Genomic DNA, 25,743 nt, shown 5'->3' with positions numbered 1-25,743 from the left:
AAGGCAAAATTTGCCATGTAATCCAGTGATGTCAACTGACTAGTAACGAAAAATAAAAATGGTGCCAATGCCTGAGATGATGGCGCGTCCAGGATTTTCAGGTTTATGGATCTTGGGTAGCAGATAGAATAGCCCTGCTTGGGGTTCGAGGGGTGTGCGGATTTGCTCTTCTTCAGGGAGTTCCTTGAGCAGATGGTGTAGATTCTTTTGGTAACCCTCAGTGGGATCAGAGGGTAATCACTTGTAGAATGTGGTGTTGGAGAGCTGCCTAGCAGCCTCTTGTTCATATTCCAACCTATTCACCTGCACATCTACCAATTGATATATGCCATCATGTGCCAGCAATGCCCCTCTGCCATGTACATTGGCCAAACTGGAGAGTCTCTATGTAAAAGAATAAATGGACACAAATCAGACGTCAAGAATTATAACATTCAAAAACCAGTCAGAGAACACTTCAATCTCTCTCATCACTCGATTACAGACCTAAAAGTCTCAATATTACAACAAAAAAATTTCAAAAACAGACTCCAATGAGAGACTGCTGAATTGGAATTAATTTGCAAACTAGACATCATTAACTTAGGCTTGAATAAAGACTGGGAGTGGATGTGTCATTACACAAAGTAAAACTATTTCTCCATGTTTATTCCCCCCGCCCCAACTGTTCTTCACACATTCTTGTCAAATGCTGGAAATGGCCTATCTTGATTATCACAACAAAAGGTTTTTTTCTCTCTTGCTGGTAATAACTCACCTTACCTGATCACTCTCCTTACAGTGTGTATGGTAACACCCATTGTTTCATGTTCTCTGTATATATAAAATCTTCCTACTGTATTTTCCACTGCATGCATCCGATCAAATGAGATGTAGCTCATGAAAGCTTATGCTCAAATAAATTAGTTTGTCTCTAAGGTGCCACAAGTACTCCTGTTCTTTTTGCAGATGCAGACAAACACGGCTGCTACTCTGAAAAATACCAACATTACACATCTCTCCAGCAAGGATTCCCTCGCTAAAGTAGGCATGTAACAACCTGTTGAAGCCATTTTTGCTTCCCCATGATAAGAGTGATGAGTCTGGACTGAGTTAGTGAGAAGAGCAGAAGAGTAAAAATGGTGAAACTAAGCTTAGGTTGAGGGTAGTGTCCTGGTACCTGAACATATTACAAAAATAATCATTTTGGCTATTATACTAGGTTTAGTCATATCAGCATTTAAGACAAGGAAGAAAGAAAAGATAGATTCAGACAGCAGCAAGGAAGCCAAAATGGCTTCTTCGGTACATTTTTGGAAGATATCAAAAATGTGGAGTAAGTGGGCATAGCTCCATTGACATTGATATTTTCCACTTTATGTATCTAATGAAGTGAGCTGTAGCTCCCGAAAGCTTATGCTCAAATAAATTGGTTAGTCTCTAAGGTTTCACAAGTACTCCTTTTCTTTTTGCGAATACAGACTAACACGGCTGCTACTCTGAAAATTGACATTGATGAATTTGACCATTTAGTTTCATAAACTAACACTGGAGATAGAACATAAGAATGGCCACACTGGGTCAGATCAAAGGTCCATCCAGCCCAGTATCCTGTCTACTGACAGTGGCCAATGCTACGTGCCCCAGAGGGAGTGAATCTAACAGGTAATGGTCTAGTGATCTCTCTCCTATCTTCATAAATGATCTGGAGGATGGTGTGGATTGCACTCTGAGCAAATTTGCGGATGATACTAAACTGGGAGGAGTGGTAGATACGCTGGAGGGGAGGGATAGGATACAGAAGGACCTAGACAAATTGGAGGATTGGGCCAAAAGAAATCTGATGAGGTTCAATAAGGATAAGTGCAGGGTCCTGCACTTAGGATGGAAGAATCCAATGCACCGCTACAGACTAGGGACCGAATGGCTAGGCAGCAGTTCTGCGGAAAAGGACCTAGGGGTGACAGTGGACGAGAAGCTGGATATGAGTCAGCAGTGTGCCCTTGTTGCCAAGAAGGCCAATGGCATTTTGGGATGTATAAGTAGGGGCATAGCGAGCAGATCGAGGGACGTGATCGTTCCCCTCTATTCGACACTGGTGAGGCCTCATCTGGAGTACTGTGTCCAGTTTTGGGCCCCACACTACAAGAAGGATGTGGATAAATTGGAAAGAGTCCAGCGAAGGGCAACAAAAATGATTAGGGGTCTAGAGCACATGACTTATGAGGAGAGGCTGAGGGAGCTGGGATTGTTTAGTCTGCAGAAGAGAAGAATGAGGGGGGATTTGATAGCTGCTTTCAACTACCTGAAAGGGGGTTCCAAAGAGGATGGCTCTAGACTGTTCTCAATGGTAGCAGATGACAGAACGAGGAGTAATGGTCTCAAGTTGCAATGGGGGAGGTTTAGATTGGATATTAGGAAAAACTTTTTCACTAAGAGGGTGGTGAAACACTGGAATGCGTTACCTAGGGAGGTGGTAGAATCTCCTTCCTTAGAGGTTTTTAAGGTCAGGCTTGACAAAGCCCTGGCTGGGATGATTTAACTGGGACTTGGTCCTGCTTTGAGCAGGGGGTTGGACTAGATGACCTTCTGGGGTCCCTTCCAACCCTGATATTCTATGATTCTATGATTCCTGCCATCCATCTCCACCCTCTGACAAACAGAGGCTAGGGACACCATTCCTTACCCATCCTGGCTAATAGGCATTAATGGACTTAACCTCCATGAATTTATCCAGTTCTCTGTCAAACCCTGTTATAGTCCTAGCCTTCACAATCTCCTCAGGCAAGGAGTTCCACAGGTTGACTGTGCACTGAGTGAAGAAGAAGAACTTCCTTTTATTTGTTTTAAACCTACTACCCATTAATTTCATTTGGTGGCCCCTAGTTCTTATATTATGGGAACAAGTACATAACTTTTCCTTATTCACTTTCTTCACACCACTCATGATTTTATACCTCTAACATTATCCCCCCTTAGTCTCTTCTTTTCTGAGCTGAAAAGTCCTAGCCTCTTTAATCTCCCCTCATATGGGACCCGTTCCAAACCCCTAATCATTTTAGTTGCCCCTTTCTGAACCTTTTCTAATGCCAGTATATCTTTTTTGAGATGAGGGGACCACATCTGTGTGCAGTATTCAAGATGTGGGCATACCAAGGATTTATATAAGGACAATAAGATATTCTCCGTCTTATTCTCTATCCCTTTTTTAATGATTCCTAACATCCCATTTGCTTTTTTGACTGCCGCTGCACACTGCATGGATGTCTTCAGAGAACTATCCATGACGACTCCAAGATCTTTCTCCTGATTAGTTGTAGCTAAATTAGCCCCCATCATATTGTATGTATGGCTGGGGTTATTTTTTCCAATGTGCATTACTTTACATTTATCCACATTAAATTTCATTTGCCATTTTGTTGCCCAATCACTTAGTTTTGTGAGATCTTTTTGAAGTTCTTCAGTCTGCTTTGGTCTTAATTATATTGAGTAGTGTAGTATCATCTGCAAACTTTGCCACCGCACTGTTTACCCCTTTCTCCAGATCATTTATGAACAAGTTGAATAGGATTGGTCCTAGGATTGACCCTTGGGGAACAGCATCAGTTACCCCTCTCCATTCTGAAAATTTACCATTTATTCCTACCCTTTGTTCCCTGTCTTTTAACCAGTTCTTAATCCATGAAAGGATCTTCCCTCTTACCCCATGACAAGTTAATTTACATAAGAGCCTTTGGTGAGGGACCTTGTCAAAGGCCTTCTGGAAATCTAAGTACCCTATGTCCACTGGATCCCCCTTGTCCACATGTTTGTTGACTCCCATCAAAGATAATCAAAGATAAATGTAGATAATCATACGACATGGAGTTCTAATACTGAATAATTAATTTGATACAGATATTCATCAAAATGGCATGCTTTCCTAAAAACATACTGGAGATATTTGTAGTTTGGAAATGAATCTTGATAAACTTGAGAATCTAATGAAGTTCAAAAATCCCAAAAACAAAAACAATGCCAAAGACCATCGGGCAGTCCAGTTGTTTAAGAACATTGAAGATCTTGTAGTAGACAAAGGAAACTATGCCAACCCACCCCTTTTTCAACTGAAATGCAAAGAATCAGTTTAAATGAGTGGGGAAAGGATCTGACTTTACCCTGGCATTTATGCCAACACGCACACACTTGTGTGTCACTTAAAACTCTGCACACAGCTAATATTCTCAGAGTAAGCTTTTTTTTTTTTTAAGGAATAATGCCTTCGGCAAGGCCTGTGTGGTACAGGAGAAAAAGGTTTAAATACTGAATACAATTCCCTAATAGTTTTTATCTATTGCATATCCCGCTGCCTTGAACTGAGAGTTTCAAAGCCTCTGTGGCTTCAAATTCTCCTCTTGATTATACAAGTCATGCTTAGCCAATCAGGAAACACAAATAATTCTATGTCGTTTATCGGAACAATGCAACTAACCAATGTAGTTCCAATTTTGAATATCCAGTATTGAAAACTTGCAGTGATCAATACATAGATTAAAAATAACCTGGCTAAAATGTATATTGAATAAAACTGCTCGTGATTTTTTTAAAGCAAACCAGAGGCTAAATCTATGGAGTATATTTTTCTATGTGACTTATTTGTGTGGCTCAAACCACAGTTACTATTTATTCTGATCAGCATCATGATCATGCATCAGGTTTTTTTTCTTGTTTATGATAGCTAATTACTTATTCCCAAAGTGAACAAGGAGAAAAATTATGACAGAAAATATAGACAATTCTTCAGCAGTTGCAATATCTATATCTGTCTATCTAGATATAACAGTTTCTTTACTTTTGCCTACTCTCTGGAGAAGAAAATTAATTTGTTCTATACTGATCCTTTAAATTAAATTATATCATAATGCTTGAATGTGTTTCATTTTCCTTGGTTAATAGTTCAACTTAAACATCCGTCACCACAAAACTTCAGTATGAGCTCCCATATCAACAACACATTTTAAGGGCACAGGCAGTTCAGAGTCATCTGAATACCTCTCAAGTACTCTTTTATCATATTTTCAGTGAATTCAGGAGTTGGGCTGACGTTTGATGGAAGATGATGTGTGCAGCAGCCTGCACTGTGTTTAAGGAATACAACAGTTCTTAGAAGAAACTACTGAAGGTTTTATTTTCTGAGCACTATCACTTTTCAAATTGAAAACAAAATTCCATCACAGGTGCTTCAAGGCTATTCTATGTGGTGCCATAGAATTGAACTGAAAAAAGCTCATTATTGTACGACCATTTGTAGGAGGCAGCCACCAACAATCTGCCATGGACCCCCTGTCAGCTTCCACCGCCGATCATGGAACTTCATGATTGGCCTCCCCTGCCTAAGCACCATCCCGTGGAGAAGCAACTACCATTAATTCGCAGGAGAAGAGGTTAGAAAGACCCTTGCTGTCACTGGGACTAAGGTCTCTTTAGGAGTAGTTGTAGGAGCAGCAACAGGGAACCTTCATTGTGCGGGCCAAGCCACCACTTCCCACAGCTTCCATGGGCTGGGAACAGCAAGCTGCAGCCACTGGGAGCTACAAGCAGCCGTACCTGCGGGAGCTCAGGTAAACAAAGTGTCTCGCAGCCCGCCAGGGGCTTACCCTGAACAAGCCACGAACCAAGTTTGGGAAACCTGATCTAAGGGTTCCTCTTCAACGATACAACACAGAACCAGCTTGAGCCCCCACTAGGTAACCTGGGAAAATTACACACTACCCAAGGCAGGGAGAAGGCACCTTGCTTGTTCCGCAATCTGAGCACTTGCTCTGGCTGACTGCTCTGCCAACCGCTATTGCTCACCACCTGGCAGCCCTGCCAGCCGTGGTTCCTCTCCACCGGTTGTCCCGCCAGCCGCAGTTCCTCTCCACTAGCCATCCCACCAGGTGCTAATTGCCTCGCCAGCCGTTCATTCTGCTCACCGCCTTGCCAGCTGTTCGTTTCTAGCCACCTGTCTCTCTTCTGTGACCTCAACACATCAGTCTCTCTGTGATTCTCAGCTCTTTGCATACTAGACAGAAACACTGCCCCCACCACAAGTGCTTTCAACTCTCATTTGAGCCCTTTAATAACAAAAGTCACCTAATGAAGCCTGATTAGCTCTATCTTTGAACAGAGGGGAGGAATAGGTTAAACCAGAACATGAACCCTTAGGGAGTGTCCACATCACCTGGCTGGGACATCTGCCCCCACCCCTCTTAATTTCAGAGAGGTCTGGCATTCAAGCCCCTGACTTAGCAAGTTCCTTTCAGCTGAGGGTGACCACTCAATTGGGACAAACTCAGTACAGTTCTGCTCTCCTTTAGTCATACAATGAAGACAACTTTGATAACAACATTTCACTACTCCTGCATTCCATACTAAAGTGATTTGTAACTCAACACCAGCCAAAGCTGATCACTTGGAGCTCTACAACTCCTCTCTGCCAGATATCTATGCAGAGTAGGTGTGTTCATGTAAATACAGGTTGCTCCCGAAATCTCTCCCCCTCCCAAACTAGCTGTCAGGGGAGAGTTCATTTAGACCCTGCTACACTGAGCTGATTATTGTGGCAATTTCCCCAATAAGCACCATTAGATTTTTTTTTTTGTACAGAATATATCAAATACTATGAAATCTTGATGGTGGTGATTCCCTTTTCCAAATATAAGGAATAAGTCTTTACTCTAGTACCCTAGTTTTACCTGGTGTAAGGGAGTGGAGGATCAGGCCCTTTGTGGTAAGTTAGCCAATCAGCATCTGACTAAAAAGGTAGATTAATGAAGGTTTCCAATACACATCTTTATAACACAACTTTAGCCAGTAAATTAGTTTAGGAATTATGCTGCAAATGGTGCTCTCTTTAGCTTACAGGGAAATAAAAATGAGAAGCAGCGATGCATCAACTCAATATATTCTTACAAACTAGGGGTATGTTAGATTTGCCTTGTTAAATATTTCTTAAGCAATTTTTAATTGACAACATATGTTGAACATCACATAGCAATGTGTGCAAAGCACTTTACATCTGTCATAGCCTCCTGAAGCTAATCCTTCTTTTAATGTGCTTGCTTCCTTTGTATTGCTGCAGGCTTTGTTTCTGTTTACTGTCTTCCAAAAGGAAGAGAGGAAAAAAACAAGTTAGCTGTCAGCAAGAACAGGCTTATTCTGCACAGATTTTAATTCTATTAATCTTTTGACTGGCTATCTGTTAGGAAACCATCATTGCCAAGGACAATGACTTACTTAGAAAGAAAAAGTCAAATTCCACCTCTTTCAAGATGAAATTGTATACTTTAATTGGGCTTCCTGAAATGAATTTTGGAATTTTGGAATTCATTGGAATTTTATCATTTTTCTCATTTTGTTTTTATTGAGAGAAAATGAAAAGCTGAAATATTCTAACTGATTGTTCTCTGTTTTGCTGTCCCTTCTGTTGCAGAATGCAAAATTTGGCTACTATCACTATTTAAGTGATTATATAATTGCTAAAATTCTTTTTTTTTTTATGGTCCAGTGGTTATGGGGTGGATCTTGGAGTCTGCAGACCTATTGTCTATACCCAGATCTGTATTAACCTGCTGTGTTACCTTGGGCAACTCACTTAACTATGCATCAGTTTCCTCATCTGAAAATTTCCATGATGATGTAGATGATCATTACCCTCCTATAAGGTGCACTTTGAGATGTCTGAGTGGAAAGCACTATAAAATGTAAGTTATAATATAGAATTGTGCCAATTTGAATACTTCAAATTCATATCTGACTTTTTTTATATATAAAAACACCACACCATATAGCATCATTGGCAGTATCTGCTCAGGAAAGTTCTAGAACTGGAACAACATGGTCATGTAGACCAGTACTGAGGTACACTTTGGCATAGCTGTGTGGAAGTTTATATATGACAGGCCCACACTATGTCCAGTTTTATCAAGAGATATTAGACTCTCATCTGAAATATTTATCAGAAAGAAAGAAAGGCATAACACCTGCTAATCAGACCAAAAAAACAGTCATTTAAAAAAGCACAAAGGGTGAAAGGGTGTTTCATTTATTCTGACACAGCCAAAACAAGATTATACCTTTACCAAACAACCCAAACACAGGCTCACTCACAGACTTAGTTCAAAAATTGGAAATGCCATTCTACAGGAAACTCCCATTTTTTTAAAAAAATTAACAATGTACTATGACAGTGCAATTAGAAAGGAAACTGCAATGCATAATGGGAAATGTAGTCCAGCCTGGAAACATGGTCCATAGAGGAGAATGGGAATATTGGGGTCAGGGATTAAAACTCCCATAAGGCACCGTAGTAGCTCAGGTGGACATAGATTAATGTCAAGTTAACATGAAAGGAAAGGTTTCCATTCAGCTCAAAAGACTAACATGTTTCAAATCAAGTCAGTCTGACACAAAATGAAATATTTTACTCTGATTTTCCTAAAGGATAATCGGAAAATTTCTGCATAATTGAAATTTTCACATGGAAAATTTCCATTTTTGCAGAAACTCTAATTTCTGCAGAAGAAACATTTTGACAGAAAACTTCCAATCAGCTCTGTGGCTTAAAACTATAGGGAAGTCAGTGCGTCCCCTACCACTGTGGCCATCTGATTAAGCATGTGGTTGCTCAGATCAAAATTCTTCTTCCTCTGCCTGGGTCCCAGAGAGGGTGAACAGAGCACCAATCACAGAAGCACCACTGAAGCTGCCTAAAACATGTATCATCAACCACACAGACTGCTATCTGTAAAACAGACCCTGAAAGTATAGTATAAAATTTAGCTTAGATAATACAGCAATAAAGTTTAACACAAGATATAATGAAATAAGACAGTTTAAGCAGCCACGATGGGGAAAAGAGCTGATATGATGATGATTTGTTATCTTTCTGCATGAGAATGAGATGATACAGAGTTTTGACATGGTGCAATGTCATCACACATTGATGCAAGGACATGAGGCAAATGTTTCAACATAATATTGATGGCCTTCCGTGACTCATTAGACGTGTTAGTAAATATTTACTTTTTATGATTTTTTTGGATGTTAAACTCTCATAATTTTATATGCTAACCAAACTCCTTGTTATGCTGTGTGTCTATAAAATTGGTCCACTGTACCTATGAAGCTAAAAAATTTTGTCCTAAAACTGAATTTAGTATCTAAGCCTTACTGAGATATTAAGTAATTAAGTATTCAGCTGTACCTAATTGATCACTCTGCCGCTAACTCTGTGAGAGCTCAGATGTTCAGTAAAAAGGATTCCTCAAAACTAATGAAAAGTGTTTACAGAAGTATGTTATCATAAGCAGGACTGGGGAATTAATAATGGATGCTTATAATACAATTATGTTCGGTGATTGATAATGAATATTAGTTATCACTGATTTTTTTATGATTTATGAAATACCCCATTGAATTTTTAATTCATTAGCAAATGCGTATTGCAATAGGAGTTTTAATAATAATAACTGGGTTATAAATCCATTTAGCTTATCAATCAGATAAACGGAGATGCCTCAAAAATTCCCATAAATAATTAGATAACATGTGATATCAAAAACAGAGCATGGTGAAATTAATTGTGAGAAAGGAGCTTTCCCTCCCTACATAGGAATTTATTTGTGTCTCACCCTATAAAAGGAAAGAAGTTTTAGGAGTTAGGATATTGAACGCTGCCAGTATTCCCCCAGCTACAGAGGAAGGGACCAACCTACCTTTCCTTCACCATTTACAAAGGGTGGTAAAGTATGTTTTTTCTTTTGGTATTCTGTATAATGCTATAATAATTGAGTAATAATCTTTGATTAAATAATTCCATTTGATTCTGTTGTTCTGACATCTCACATTGTTATTAAATCAAACTTTCAATAGAAAAAGTGATTCTCCTCAACTGTTAAATGTTGAGAACCCTAATTTAGAAGGTAATTTACCTACTAGAGATGCAATCTTTGCAGGGTACTTCAACATTGCAGAAAAAGTTTCCATCAGACTGAGAACATGTTTCACAATTAAGCTACCGTGACTGAGCTGCTTGTTTGTGTTTTTTGTCAAACTTGATGAAAGGGGTTAGCAATTAAAAGAACAAAACCCAAGATAAAACCATGTTAAGATTATTACAGAGGTTTCTACCTCTGTTCACACTGTAATATATGCAATGATTTTATAACCATGTTGGTCCCAGGACATTAGAAAGACAAGGTGGGTGAGGTAATATCTTTTATTGGACCAACTTCTGTTGGTGAGAGAGAGAAGCTTTCAAGCTTACAAAGAGAAGAGCTCTATGTAAATTCAAAAACTTGTTTCTCACCAACAGAAGTTGGTCCAATAAAAGATATTACCTCATACATCTTGTCTCACACAATAATGTGGTGTTCTGATCTATCAATTCACAATTAAACAAATTAGGGACCAAATCCTGTTTCCATTTAAGTCAATGGGAGTTTTGCAATTTGATTTCAGAAGCAGCAGCCTTAGGCTGTATACAAACAATGTGTTGATATACAGAGGGAAGGTTGTCTTAACCACCAGAAAGGTTAGAATCTATGTGAAAACCTCAAAGCCATCAGTGTGTACTGCCCCTCTTTTTGAATGTCTGAGCTTCGCACATTGTAAACAAATCTACTGACAACAAACCAGAGGTGCGGGAGTGAATGTATTTCACTGTGCCATTAACAACACTAATAGCACAACTAAAAAGTTGGTTATCACAGTTATGCTAAAAGATAAGCACTGTCATTACATCCATTTTACTGCAACCGATCATGAAATCTTAAAACCGGTGCAAACTTCATTCATGTCACCACTATATGAGCAACTGAAGTAGATTAGAAGACAAGTTTAGTAACGATGGCTAGGTGTCCATAGACCAGTGGTTCCAGCATGAGCTTGTACAGTGGCTGCTGATACATATTTAAATTTTACATTGTTAGTTATTCTATTTTATTGGAGATATCCAAGCAGGTGAGAATCAATATTTAGAAAGCTCTTTAAAGCTAAGTGGGACTAAATGAGGGCTTTACATGTGTGGTTAAACATGCCCATCATGCATAAAGGGTTAAGCCACTCTGCTATTGGAAAGACAAAATTTCTAACCCTTTTCAATTATTTCCCTTTCCCCTCCATCCTGAACTTGTTTGCCCTATGCTTTTTATAAGTAAGCAAAAGAGGCACCAGTAGGTTAATACTTGGCTAAGGTCACTTAGTGAAGCCCAGATGTTCTTGTTCCATTTCCCTACACTAACTTAGAGGATTGAAGGAAAACTTCCTCATCTTTATTTTTAAGAGATTTTTTTTTAAAGGCTGCTAGTGAGAGCTTCTTGTCTTCTTTCATATGTCAGTTTTGGGCTCTCCTGTAGGGCTGCGATTTAGTGATCCTTTCTGTCTCACCTGATATGACCACATAACAACAGTGACATGGAAAAGAGAAATTGTTAAGAGCATTCATACAATTGCACAGAGAACAAAACCAAAATATGTTCATGCAATGTCAGGTTTAGAGAAATCTCAGTAAATTGATGCTCCTAATCATTGCCACTGGAATTCAACAGAGGGATCCTTGCTTTCCATCAAATGAGACATGCTGAAACAACAGGATGGGATTCTGTTAAAGATGGATTATAGTCATGCAAACAGAAAAGTAGCATTACCATGACCTTGTCTTTATCTATCAGCTTAACTTTTTGAATGAAATCTTACCACAGCATGCAACCTTATTAGGCATTATTGCCACTGATTTTTTTTTCAGAAACATCAACACAATGGCAGAAAGCCCTTAACTCACATTGTTTTTTAATAATTTTTAGCTGTCTTGTAAAATGTACTCTCTAGGGCATCGCAGTCAATTTAAATTATAATAGTTTTGACTGCTGACTATTACTGAAACAACTTTTAAAACTGTGTGTTGCTGTAAATTGGCTTTTTAGATTTACAACAAGGTGAAGAAGGGCATTCTAAAAACCCAGTCTGTTGTTCTGATGTAATCCAAGACTCACACAGGATTAACACTCATCCTTTCAATTTGCTGCCTCTAGATTTAAACAAACAAAAACACAAAAATCTTAACCAAAACAAAAAAGGATGTTCCCCCCTTCTATCGTGTTTAAAAAGAAAATAAAATTAAAATAAGACAAAGCCTGTTCTGCAAGTAGAAGTATTAAGACTTGTAGCATTTGATACAAAAATCTCTTGATTACTAGTCACCTTTTTCAAATTGGGAGAAACTAGCAAGACATGAAATCGAGCCTCAGTGATAAGTAAGCAAGTCACCATTCAACTGTAATAAACAGATAATAAAAACATATGGTCTGGGCTGTGCCGCCCTTACTCACATTGAACAGTACCATTTCTGAGCAGGTAGTTCCATTTCAATCTATAGGACCCCATTGGTCTGAATTCCACAGTGACACTATAATAAATTCTGCTTTATGATCTGCAAAAGGGATATAGAGATAGGAAAAGGCGAGAGGGTCAGTGCTGAGAGCAGTCTCCTCTTGGTGCAGGCAAGTAGAGGCAGGAACCAGGAACAACCAGTGATGGCATCAGCACAGAACTCGATTCAGCTTTTCCCTGATCCCAAGACATCAACTTTACACCATGTGCAATAACTTTGCTTCTGGGTTGCTCATAGCTGTGCCATCATTATATGCCAACCATCTCTATGCGGACCATCAAGCAGATCATAAAGCAGAATTTATCATAGTGTCACTGTGGAATTCAACCCAGTGGGGTCCTATTAATTTAAATGGAACTACTTGCTGAGAAAAGGTATTACTCAATGTGAGTAAGGGTGACAGAGCCCGGTCCATAGGTTTTTATTAGCTGTTTATTACAGCTGAATGGTGACTTGCTTATTTATCACTGAGGCTTGATTTCAGCACCCCAACTATGAAAACTGTTCCAGCACCACCTCAAGACAGAGAATTCCACCTCTCCTAAAAGCAGAGGGTGGGGAGCTGTGCCCCTTTCAGCATATAATGATGGCACGGGTATGAGCAACTCAGAAGCAAACTTATTACACCTGGTGTAAATTTGATGTCTTTTGGTCAGGGAAAAGCTGAATCGAGTTCTGTGCTGATGCCATCACTGGTTGTTCCTGGTTCCTGCCTCTATGTGCCTGCAACAAGAGGAGACTGCTCTCAGCACAGTGCCCCTCCCTCTGCTTTTAGGAGAAGTGGAATTCTCTGTCCTGCGGTGGTGCTGGAACAATTTTTATAATGGGGGTGCTGAAGGCAGAAACCATGTATTTGGGTCGTTATTACTACTTCAAGCCAAGAAGTATGGTAGCACACCCAGCACCCTTCATTCTAGCACCTCTGCTGCCCTGCCCCTAATTTGGGTAAGCAGTGCTCTCACAGCTCCCCCTCCTCCTGAGCTGGTGAGATAAGAATTCCCACCCCAATTTTAACCCTGGCTGTTCCCCTTAAAGGGCTGTACCAAGTTATTCTCCCCCTGCAGTGCAACTGATGAGCTATGGGAGGTGTTCTACCTCTTGACCCTCCCCCTGGGGCAGTCTATCTCCACACTGTGTGCCTTTATGGAACAGCTCATAATAATGAAGTGTGATCTATGTAACCCTGTGTGGTCTATGTAACCACGGAAGAATCTCCCAAGATAAATTTAAATACATTTTTTTTTGGTACTTTATGCTGGAAACAATAGCTGTGATTCACAGTCAGTCTGGCAACCTTATATTAGAAATTCCAGAAGGGTAGGCACACAACATGTTTTACAGAGGTTTAAAGTCCTGTGGTGTCAAAAAGAAAGACTGCAAGTGTGTTGTATTCATATAATTAATCATTTGCCCCTTCATAAATTTAAAAGTCACAGAGTTAAATAAGAGCTGGTTCTCAGCTTTCCAAAGATGATGATATCAAAATTTTAAAGACTTTTGGAAGATAAATCTGTTCCTTATTTGGCCTCAATCATTTGTTAAATCATTTGCATCCACATGAGAGTGGATTTTTGATCACTGTTTGCCAACGGTGTTTGGGATCCAGAAGTAAGATCTTTGAGTGTAATCAACTTGGAGTTGCTGTCATTTTGGAAAGCTCCCCCTTTCATGAATGTACCTCAGGACAGTGATGTATGAGTACTGATGGACAACAAGAAAGGACTGGCGTATCTTTCCAAATTTGAGAGAACATGGTTAAAGTAGATGGTTGTAGATACGTAAACAGAATAAAGTGCAGAGCAATAATATATATTTTTGTTGCTTTTTAAAAGGTTAATTTCACAATGTTAAAAACAATTATGAGCCAAGTCAGCTGGGAGGAAGAATTTAATGAGAAAAATTTGAATGATCATTGGGAATTTTTAAAGAACACTTTAGATGTCCCAAAAGCCACAATCCCACAACTGAAGAAGAAGGCCTTATTGGTTAAAAAAATGACCTGGAGTATAGGGGAAGTAAAAGCAGCTATAAAAAATTAATGTGTGTATATATAAAAAATGGAACAAAGTAGAGGTGGATAGCAATGAATTTTAGAAAATTGATAAGGGAAGTACAGAGACGCAAGGAAAAATCTATGGACAGTAGATTTAATGATAGTAAAGAGTTTTTAAAGTATATTAGGAAAAAATAATCTTAATAATAGCATTGGTCCATTACCAGATGGAAATGGTAGAGTTAATAATAATGCAGAAAATGCAAAAATGTTCAACAAATATTTCTGTTCTGTGTTTGGAAAAAGAAAACAGATGATAGTCATATCATAGGATAACACTCTTTCCATTCCACAAACATCTCAGGAGGATTTTAAACAGTAACTACTAAAATTAGACATTTTTAGCTCAGCAGGTCTGGATAACTTGCATCCAAGAATTTTAAAAGAGCTGGCTAAGGTGTTTGCTGGACCATTAATGTTGATTTTCCATAAATCTTGCACACCGGGGAAGTTCCAAAAGACAGGAAGAAAATTAATGTGGCAATATTTTAAAAGGGTAAGTGGAATGATCTAGATAATTATTCATCTGCCAGGCTGACATCAATCCCAGGCAAGCTAATAGAGTAATTCATAAGGGGCTTGACTGGCAAAGAATTAAAGGAGGGTAACATAATTAATGCCAATCAATATGGACTTATGGAAAATAGCTCCTGTCAAACTAACTTGAAGAGATTATGAGTTTGGTGGATAAAGGTAATAGTGTTGATATAACATTTAGACTTCTGTAAGGTATTTGATTTGGTACCATATGACATTTTGATTATAAAATACTACAAAGAACTAAAATCAACATGGCACATATTCAGATTAAAATCTAGCTCACTCATGGGTCTCAAAACATAATTGTAAATGGATACTAATTATCAAGTGGCTGTGCTTAACACATTGACAAAGTGTTATGTAGTGTAAGGGATCAGTGCCTGGCCTTACGCTATTTAGCACTTTATCAATCGCCTGTAAGAAACCATGAAATCATCACTGAAAAAGTTCACAGATAACACACAAATTGAGGGAGTGGTAAATAATGAGGAGGACAGGTCACTGATACAGTTATCTGGATTGCTTAGTAAGCTGGGTGCAAGCTAGCAATATGCAGTTTAGTACATCTAAATGTAAATATATACCTCTAGGGAAAAAGAAACTCTGTCCTGGAAAGCAGTGACTCTGAAAAAGACTTAGGGATCATGGTAGATAATAAGCTGAATATAAGCTTCCAGTGTGACTGTGGCCAGAAGAGCTAATGAAGTCCTGGGTTGAATAAATGTGAGAATCTTGAATAGTAATAGAGAGGTTATTTTATCTCTCTATTTGGCAGTGGTGCAACCACTGCTAGAATACTGTGACCACTACTGATGTCCACAATTCAAGAAGGATGGTGATTAATTGAAGAAGGTTCAGATAAGATCCACAAGAATTATTGAAGTAGAAAATACTGGTTTGTTGTGATCGGATGTGCCAACTTCACACTGGGCCTGCAGGGATTAATAAGAGTCTGTGGGCAAATCTGTCAGCCATTGGCACAAGGGCAGTCTAAACTAGTGGTCAGGGTCAGAGCCATAGTCAGTAGTCAGGAGCCACAGCTGAAAGGCAGGAACTGGATACAAGAGCCAAGGGTCAAGCCAGAGTCTGTGGTCAGAAGCCAGAGCTAAGTGTCAAAGTGGAGGTCAGGAACTGGAGTTTGCAGGCAGGCAAGGAAGAGTTCACAGCAGGAGCAGGACAGAGGCAAGGCTGGGTGAAAGGCAGAAACAGCAGTAACCAAGTAACACAGGAGAAGGCACAGTGGTGTGTATGAGCATTGAGAAGTCAGCAAGCTGCTGTTGGTGATGGTTTAACAGCCAGCTTTCTGGCCTCTGCAGCCAATCAGGTTGTATGGTTAATCAGACAGCCTCCTGCATGCCAGCTGTCTTGATGGGGCTGCCTGGAGACTAGCTTTGCTGCAGGACCTGTTAACCTGACAGCAATCAGCCGCACCTGCTACCCCATAGTAGGTTTCAAGCCTGGAAGAAGGAGTTCAGAGGTTCTGAACATGTCTCAATGAGCCCCTGATGAGGAAGCAGATCTCTCACTCAGTGACAGAAGCCTGGCTGCAGTCAGGGAGCTGAGTGGGACTGATGGCAAACGGTGCCTCCCTGGAGGCTGATGTGTCTGCAACAGGAGCCCAAAGCAGTTGAGAAAGTGTGCAAGGTACTGAGTCTGCCCAGGATTGTGCAGAGGGGCCTGCAGGGAGAAGGAGGACTCCATGTGATTCAGGGACTACCCTGCGAGGCGAGTGGAGAAAACTTCCTTCTGGCTGGATGGCAGAAAGATGCTAAGAAGCTAGGCAGTGAGCCAGTAGAAAATAGATCAACCTAGCTACTGTGCTCAGGGCTATGAAAAATGTCACACTCCGACCACTGTAGTTAGGTCAACCTAACCTCCAGTTTAGATATGTTGAGGTCAACAGAAGAGTTCTTCTAGCAACCTAGCTCCTGCATGTTGGAGAGGTGGATTCATGACAGTGATGGAAAATCCCCTTCCTTCATTTAGGAAGTAGCTTTACTGTGGTGCCACCTTGGCACAACTGAAGCACTGCAGCTCTGCCACTGTAGCAGCTATAATGTAAACATGGTGTAAGAGAGAGGGATTAGACTGGGAGCTGGCTGGAATGCTTCATGCTGACAGATATAAACCCTTATCAATTATATGAGCCCTGACTCTACTACCCTTTCTCAGGTCAAGGTATTAATTATACTGAGAGCTCTCACTGAAATCAATCCACTCGGAGTAAGGTGCTACTCATCATGAGTAAAACTGGTAGAATATGGTTCTTGATGAGTAAATTACAAGTAGTAATATGCACCTCTGCCAGCTTTCTGTTTCTGAATGCAATAATAAAACATGGAGGATGCAGACTCTAGATATACTCAATCCTACCTCAGTGTGGCGGAATGGACTAGATTACTTCTTGATATCCTTTGCTTCTGTGGCTCAGAGTATCAATAGTTCAGCTCTGAACTATTAAACTAAATTATCCTGATATTTGGGATACGGATGTATTTTTGTCTCAGTGGTAACAATAGAAATTTAAAAATCCATGACTGATTTATCAACTAAACATACCTGTTGAACAGCCTTATCCTGATCTTTGCAGATTTATGCATTAACTGTAATGAACGTTACAGAGCCTTGGAAAAAGAGATACTTTTGGCATTACTTTTGCATTGCAGATCTCAGGTTGGTTATTTTTTCCAAAGTTTTTGTTACATTTGGAGTATTCTAAAGAAAACACTGGGTTACACAGAATCTTCCTCCATGACTGGAGGTACCAGATAGTATGGCTAGAAGACAGAAAACAATCAGAACAATAAAGCCAACATAGGTGAACAAGATCAGATCTGATCTGAAAAAAATCATGGGAAGAGATGGAAGAAGAAATGTTGGCACACTGTCCAACAGCCTGTAGTTACATAAATTGGTTTTAATATAGGATAACTTATTTGTTTGTTATAGTTGCAGCTGTTGGAAATGTTTCCAATAACCAAACTCATTTTTAGTCTTGGTTATAAATAAGTTGGGAGTTGTTTGAGGTGTGTGTTGGTTTGTTTCCAGGTTTTTATTTTGTTTTTTGTTTTTAATCCAGTTAAAAACCAGTAGTGGAATTTTGTATACTGTTTCAAATTATCTTAATGTCAGATTGTGACAGAAGATAATGTGACTTTTGCCCTTTCTTGGCATGCCGTGAACAATGTGAAAAAACATTTGGAAAGGAAAATATAGTAGTTCATCACTGCTATATGACAAACCTTAGTCATTTTATATATGGTTTTATGTTAAAATACTTTATTTGTACTGTAAGGGAAAAGAACAAGTACAATACAAGACAGTTAAAGAGGTCTCCTTACAGGTGGATACCATAACCCTCCTGAAGAGCAAAAGGTTAACAGTATTTCCATCAGAAACACTCTCCATACAATTATTTTCTCTTTTAGACAGAAGCAGGTGGCATGTTTTACTTTATAGCCTGCAGAAATAAATCAAGGAGGTCAAATTTGAAAAGTTCACAATAAATATTGAATATATTAGCACCTCAAAATGCATTAATGGTATTAAACAATGAAGGCTATAATAATTATAATGGTGAAGGAAGAAAAATTACCATAACAGTCACACCTCTTTCTCAGAAATCTCTAACTTTTAATATACATGACTAGTTCTCTGACAACTTGCTTCACTGTGCTTTAGTATATATTTCACTTTAAAAAATGATCTCTGTCCTTTGGATAAAGGGACACATATAATCCATTAATAACCTATACTCATTCACTTTACAGGCAATATTGTACTTGAAACTGTTCTCTCTCAAGAGGGAAGGCAGGCTTCAGGAAATAATGTTTTAACTGCAAATGATAAATCTATCACATGAGACAATCCACTTGAATATTTTACAGTGTCCTTAAAGAATGCCAAAGAATCTTACATGGAAGAGTTTGTTGTTACTCAAAAGTTTTTGAAGGAAAAAAAAACATCTGTCCTTACATGGATCACATCTGTATAAATAAAATCTATATAAATGTTATCTGATAACATTAAGGTCTGCTTCAAGGAGAAAGTGACTAGCCAGCAGGACTTCATTACGTGGCTTAAGATTTAAGATAATACAAATGAGAATAAGAAGACTTATTTTATGATAGCATGGAAATGAAGCAGACTTAACAACACTATCTCCTTCTTGGACCTAGCTTTCTGTGGCAACATTTTTTTTTTCTTTTTGAGGAGGGGAGTGGCTGGAACATCATAAACGCTGACAGTCTGATCTGTTTGACTGTTGTACGTCAGAGTCTGCTTTTTCCTTTTTTTCCCAAAGAGATGTCTTCTTCATGTGTATTATAAAAAGCATCCCTTTCAATAGTAGAAATTGGAAAGGTTAGTTGACCTGAATGTTAAGCTATATTTCATACTGGTTGGAAGATCCACAAATGTCAGTTACTCAGAAAATATTGATACTTCAAAATGTGACCTGGGTTAGTTTACAAATTCAAGCTGCTGCCTTTTCCACTGAGAAATTAAGTCAGTCATTTTTTTCTCTTTCTTCCCTGTATCTTGAAGTGTTTTTGTGTGGGGCTTAGCAAATTTGCACTAAAATTGTTTAATGTCAATGGACTACATCTCAATTACTAGTAAGGCTCAATAGGTAGCACTCTTGTCTTGGGCAAGAATGTAGTGATGTCGAATCCCACAGAAAGAAATCAGCCTACATCTAATAATTGTTCCTGTAGAGATTAAATACATTGTTACCTAGCAAAACGAATTGTGAATAATCCTAGTGTTCCAGTAATTGTTTTCTCTAACAAGCTTTATTGTGCAAGACTGTGTGAGATATGTGTGATGAGTTCCGTGGGGTACTGTTTAGCCCTCTGTCTTACCAACCTGGGATCCCTCTCACACTGTGATGCTGTGACAAGCTGCAAACCTCTCCAGGTACTGCACTTAACACAGATATCCACAGGCAGAGACACATGATTGCTTTTGCCAAACACTCATGCACCAACAATAGAGAGGCTCCAGCTAATTTCCCACAGCTAGCCTAAAGGAACCCTTAATTGGTTTACAGCGGGCTTATTTGCTGGAATGATATGAAATTTAGGTCCTAACCTTGCAAAAACCTAGATACATACTTGATGTTATGCTCTGGGAGTAGTACCACTCACTCAAAAGGGAGCAGAGTTAGGCAAATGCTAAGCATTTTGAAAATCCCACCTTCAGTGTGTAAGGTTAAGAACATGCCTTAGTCTTTACAAGACAAGTGCCTTAGACACTTCAGAGTAGCAACAAAAAAGCAAACTTAAAAGCAAACTCATGCTACTACTCCTATATTAGTGTAATTCAAGAAATAATAGTGCCACTTTGCTGCATGTGTAGGGTTGACACTCAAATAAAGCAGGGTCCTATGGAAAAATATAGTATGTGATCATGTAGTTAAAGACTACCATAATGTATACGCACAAGGAGGATGAATTATGGTTGCACAGGCAACCTTATTTCTGGCACCACCTTACTTTTGAGTGCTTTATTTTGAAATTTTAATAATGTTTTTATTATGGGTTTTGTGTGTGTGTGGAATATATCTATAACTGCTAGGACTGGAAAAAAACAATTCTAAGATATCAGAAGACCTACAACAGCAAATGGTAAGAATGCAACCAGACAAGGAGAAGCCTTACTCACCTTGAGTACCTTCCTTTTGTAAATCATCTTATTGAATTAAATGGACCAGTACTTGAGGTGTGTAAAGGTTGAAAGCCTAGCCCTTGTAAATTTAAATTAACCCAAAATGTATCTATTACATTACTTTCTTTTGAACTCTGAAATATTTACATACTTTTAAGGTGTATGTCACTGTGATGATATCAAGGAAAGCTATATGAAAGCAAGCAGTTGTGGTTCGTAAGGGATTCAGGAGAAAACATTATTCAAGAGCAATTGCATTGTTTCTTATATTTGTTCAAATTAACCTCAGTACAGAGATTCTCAAACTGTGGTCCGTGGATCACCAGAAGTCTGCGAGCTCCATTCAGGTGGTCCGCAGATAGTTCCTTCTAAGGTGCGCACCTGGGCAGCTGCACACAAGAGAATGAAGGGCCACCCACCCAATTAGTGGAGCTGCGCAGGCGGGGGGGATTTGGGATGTGAAGGGCTGCGGCGGCCAGAGAAAGACCAACTTTCCCCAGCTCCAGGGCGGTGGCTGCCAGGGAGAGACGGCCCTCCTTCCCAACCTCAGCTCTGTTGCTGCTGTCAGGGGAGAGATCCCCCTCCTTTCCAGCCCCAGCTCAGGTGCTGCTGTGGCGTGGGAGAGAGGGCACATCCATCGCATTAGAAAGGTAACACTACTGATATTAAAATATGAGTTGTGTGCTTTTATTTGTAGAACAAAAAAACGTTTATTATTAAGGGGTTTTTTATATAGCTCTTTTATCCAAAGTGCTTTACAATAGTTAGTTAACAGTACAAACAAAATTTGGAAGGATCATTAAGTGGTTCACCAAGACCCTCAGCAATTTTCAAGTGGTCCATGAAAAAAATGTTTGAGAACCACTGCCCTAGTACACTACTATTCTAGCTGATAAGATATCAAAACAGTGTTTAGGTTTTTATTAGTCATTCCATACCTGTAAGAAGCAGCTCTTGATAGGAAAGCTCAGTAAATAATGGATGGTACATAGTACATATTTGTATAGACGTTGCTGATCACTTTTCACTCTCAGATGGTAGAAAGGAAGTGAAGGAATGAGTAGGCAAATAGCCAAGTCCAAATGAGTGTAAACAGGTTGAAAATTACAAGAAATGTCATGCTAAGCCACAGTATTTTAAGTGGTTCCACAATGAGAGAACATTAGGATTGCAAGCTATTATTAAATATTTATATTATAGTAGAATCCAGAGGCCACAGTTGAGTTCAAGGCCCCATTGTGCTAGGTGCTGTCCATATTGTTGACCTATGATTCTTCCCCTGCATTTTCTCTTTGCGAGAAAAGCAGTGTTATTTGGGGTGTATGATTGGCATTGATGTTTTACTTATTTGTCTGAAACATGCATGGGGGCAATAAGTGAACAGAAGTAATTGGGTTGTCATGCTTGCCACGTCAAGGGTATGTGATATTAGTATGAGGCCTATTGGAAGTAGCTATACTACAGGCTGGGTTTTAGTTAGTGTAGCCCTGAAGGGAAAACATGAAGTCATAGTTTTGCACTTTCATTTTTAAGAAACAAGTGACCGCAAAGGATATGGTATACTTCAAGATTCTATAAAAGTGGGGAATTTGAGAGAGGGAGGATTGCAGTTAGATTTCTATTCAGTAGTTAGGTAATTAAACCACACTGATGCATAGAAATTATTAAGAAATGATTGATGCAAATTGTTAATATTAGTGACTGGTTAATTATGGATGTCCAGAATGCTGCAGATGGAATGGGGGCAATAACTGACTTTATGACAGTTGTGGTACCAGAACAAATACAGATATACATGCAAATATGGATAGACTTGCATAATGTGGGGTATAAGACACCACGCCTACTTCTTTTCGTTGGTTCTCAGTCTTTGGAACTGGTGTCAACTAGATCTGTGGCCTTGTGACGTGCTCACTAACTGATGCTTCATCCCTGGTTTTTTTTTTTTTTTTTTCTCCCTTCTCTTTTAGAGTGTAAGTATGAACTGTGTTTATTAGCCCAGTCCTATTGGGAGTGGTAGGTGCTTATTTGGATTGGTTTATACTCTCTAGTAATTAAATGTAGTACAATTATTTGGTTTCTTTCTAAGATTTTAATTGAATCTATACTATATTGCAGGTCACATCAATCCCAGAGAGAGAGAGAGAGGGAGGAATTTCTGAGAGAAACTCATATGCAGCCCATTTTGGGAAGGAACTTGATTGATTATTTATAATAAACATAAGTGTGGCAAAATCAGTCGTGTCATTATGTAAGGGCTACAATATCCCAAGAAAGAATCCCTCGCTGAAGAAAGTACAATGTCTATAAACAAGACAGACAAAGGATGGTAGGTATCCCCATTTTATGGATGGGGAACTGGAGGCAGAGAGGATGACTTGTCCAAGTTCACACAAGATGTCTGTGAAAAGGATGGAGACAGAATCCAGAATCCAGGCCTTTCAAGTTCCAACTCACATTTGTAAATGTGTCCTCATAATAGCCCTAAGGCTAGGAAAATGTTTTGGAGATGAAAGCTAAGAGTGTGTAGAACTTGCTGGCAGTGAATCTAATCACTTGGAAGAGTGGGTCAGTGGGCTTTTGGAAAGTAGTTTTACAAACAAGTTTAAGGAAAGTCATTCTTTATATTAGCAAGGTCATTTCATACTGCCTCTGAGTTTATAAGACAAGGAAGATATTTTTCTCCAAATAGGGATTACCCTTAAGGGAAAGATGGAAGGAAACGGTGCTAAACAACTATATCATTTTCTGGAATGTTTTTTGAGTGCTATGTGTCAGAATCTCATTGCCTTCATACCTCTCAACTTTCAGCCCCACCAGTGTGTGACACAAGCAGTCAAAAATGGGGAACAGCCATATTTTCTTGCATGTCATAACATAAATGACAAGTTATAATAATTTTTAACTATACAGCCTGTTCTTAGGCTGTTTTCTCTGTGTGTATTAACTATACCATTTTATACAAAAGAGACAAAAATAAAACAAAACAAATCAAATTTCAGTACATGCAACAGGTAAAGACTGCCACGTGACCATCAGCCAGCTTTGAATGCTGGGCCTTACTTTTCCTAGCACTTGATCTACAGAATAACTGTTGATTTACTTTCTGTAGACCAACCAGGAGAAGGGATCACAGCACATATGTAACCAGGGGATTACATATCTATTTGGTAGACAGCATCAGAATGTTAGGATCAGGAATCCTGCATTCTTTTCCTGGACTGGCACAGGGGTAGTGACTAGATCTGCAGTTGCAGAGCAAAGAGGTAAACATACCAAGTTGGCATTGTCATTCTAAAAGGTAGTGTGGCTGACTGGATGTGACTTGGACTGGTCACATCTGAGATGACCTGGGTACTCAGCAGTGCCTGAAATCTTGTCATTACTGTCTTCTCAGGTAGGATTATGAAGCATTACTCAATAATAAGGGTTGTGGAATGCATAGACATAACAGTTGTCTGGTGAGGTGAGATTTGAACTCCTAGCTTTCTGGGTCTCAGGTTAATATTGTCATAAATATAAAGGGAAGGGTAACCACATTTCTGTATACAGAACTAATAAATCCCTCCTGGCCAGAGGCAAAACTCTTTCACCTGTAAAGGGTTAAGAAGCTAAGATAACCTCTCTGGCACCTGACCAAAATGACCAATGAGGAGACAAGACACTTTCAAAGATGGAGGAGGGGGGGAAACAAACGGTCTGTCTGTCTGTGTGATGCTTTTGCCGGGAACAGATCATGAATGGTCTTCATAACTCCTCAGAACTTCTGTTAAGTTAGTAAGTAATCTAGCTAGAAATGCATTAGATTTTCTTTTGTTAAATGGCTGGTAAAATAGGTTGCGCTGAATGGAATGTATATTCCTGTTTGTCTTTTTGTAACTTAAGGTTTTGCCTAGAGCGATTCTCTATGTTTTGAATCTGATTACCCTGTAAGGTATTTACCATCCTGATTTTACAGAGGTGATTCTTTTTACTTTTTCTTTAATTAAAATTCTTCTTTTAAGAACTTGATTGCTTTTTCATTATTCTTAAGATCCAAGGGTTTGGGTTTGTGTTTACCTGTGCAAATTGGTGAGGATTTTTATCAAGCCTTCCCTCCCAGGAAAGGGGGTGTAGGGCTTGGGGGGATATTTTGTGGGGAAGACAGCTCCAAGTGGGCTCTTTCCCTGTTCTTTGTTTAACACGCTTGGTGGTGGCAGCATAGGGTTCAAGGACAAGGCAAAGTTTGTACCTTGAGGAAGTTTTTAACCTAACCTGGTAACAAAAAGCTTAGGGGGTCTTTCATGCAGGTCCCCACATCTGTACCCTAGAGTTCAGAGTGGGGAAGGAACCTTGACAAATACACTGTTCCATAGGACACTTTAGCAGCGAAAATCTCCCTCTATTCCCTGCTTGTGTGATCGTAGAATCATAGAATATCAGGCTTAGAAGGGACCTCAGGAGGTCATATAGTCCAACCCCCTGCTCAAAGCAGGACAAATCCCCAACTAAATCATCCCAGCCAGGGCTTTGTCAAGCCTGACCTTGAAAACCTCTAAGGAAAGAGATTCCACCATCTCCCTATGCAACCCACTCCAGTGCTTCACCACCCTCCTAGTGAAAAAGTTTTTCCTAACATCCAACCTAAACCTCCCCCACTGCAACTTGAGACCATTGCTCATTGTCCTGTCATCTGGTACCACTGAGAAAAGTCTAGATCAGTGGTTCTCATCTTTGGTCCACCACTTTTTCAGGGAAAAAGCCCCTGGCATGCCGGGCCGGTTTGTTTACCTGCCACATCCGCAGGTTCGGCCGATTGCGGCTCCCACTGGCTGCGGTTCACCGCTCCAGGCCAATGGGGGCTGCGGGAAAGGCGGCCAGCATGTTCCTCGGCCCGCACCACTTTCTGCAGACCCCACTGGCCTGGAGCAGTGAACCGTGGCCAGTGGGAGCCACGATCGGCCTAATCTGTGAACAGGGCAGGTAAACAAACTGGCCCGGCCCACCGGCCGGGACTTTTCCTGAACAGGAGGTGGACCAGAGTTGAGAACCACGGGTCTAGATCCATCCTCCTTGGAACCACCCTTCAGGTAGTTGAAAGCAACTATCAAAT

Source organism: Chelonia mydas, chromosome 1 (genome assembly GCF_015237465.2).
Source record: "Chelonia mydas isolate rCheMyd1 chromosome 1, rCheMyd1.pri.v2, whole genome shotgun sequence".
Lineage (NCBI taxonomy): Eukaryota > Metazoa > Chordata > Testudines > Cheloniidae > Chelonia > Chelonia mydas.
This window is presented reverse-complemented; position numbering follows the sequence as displayed.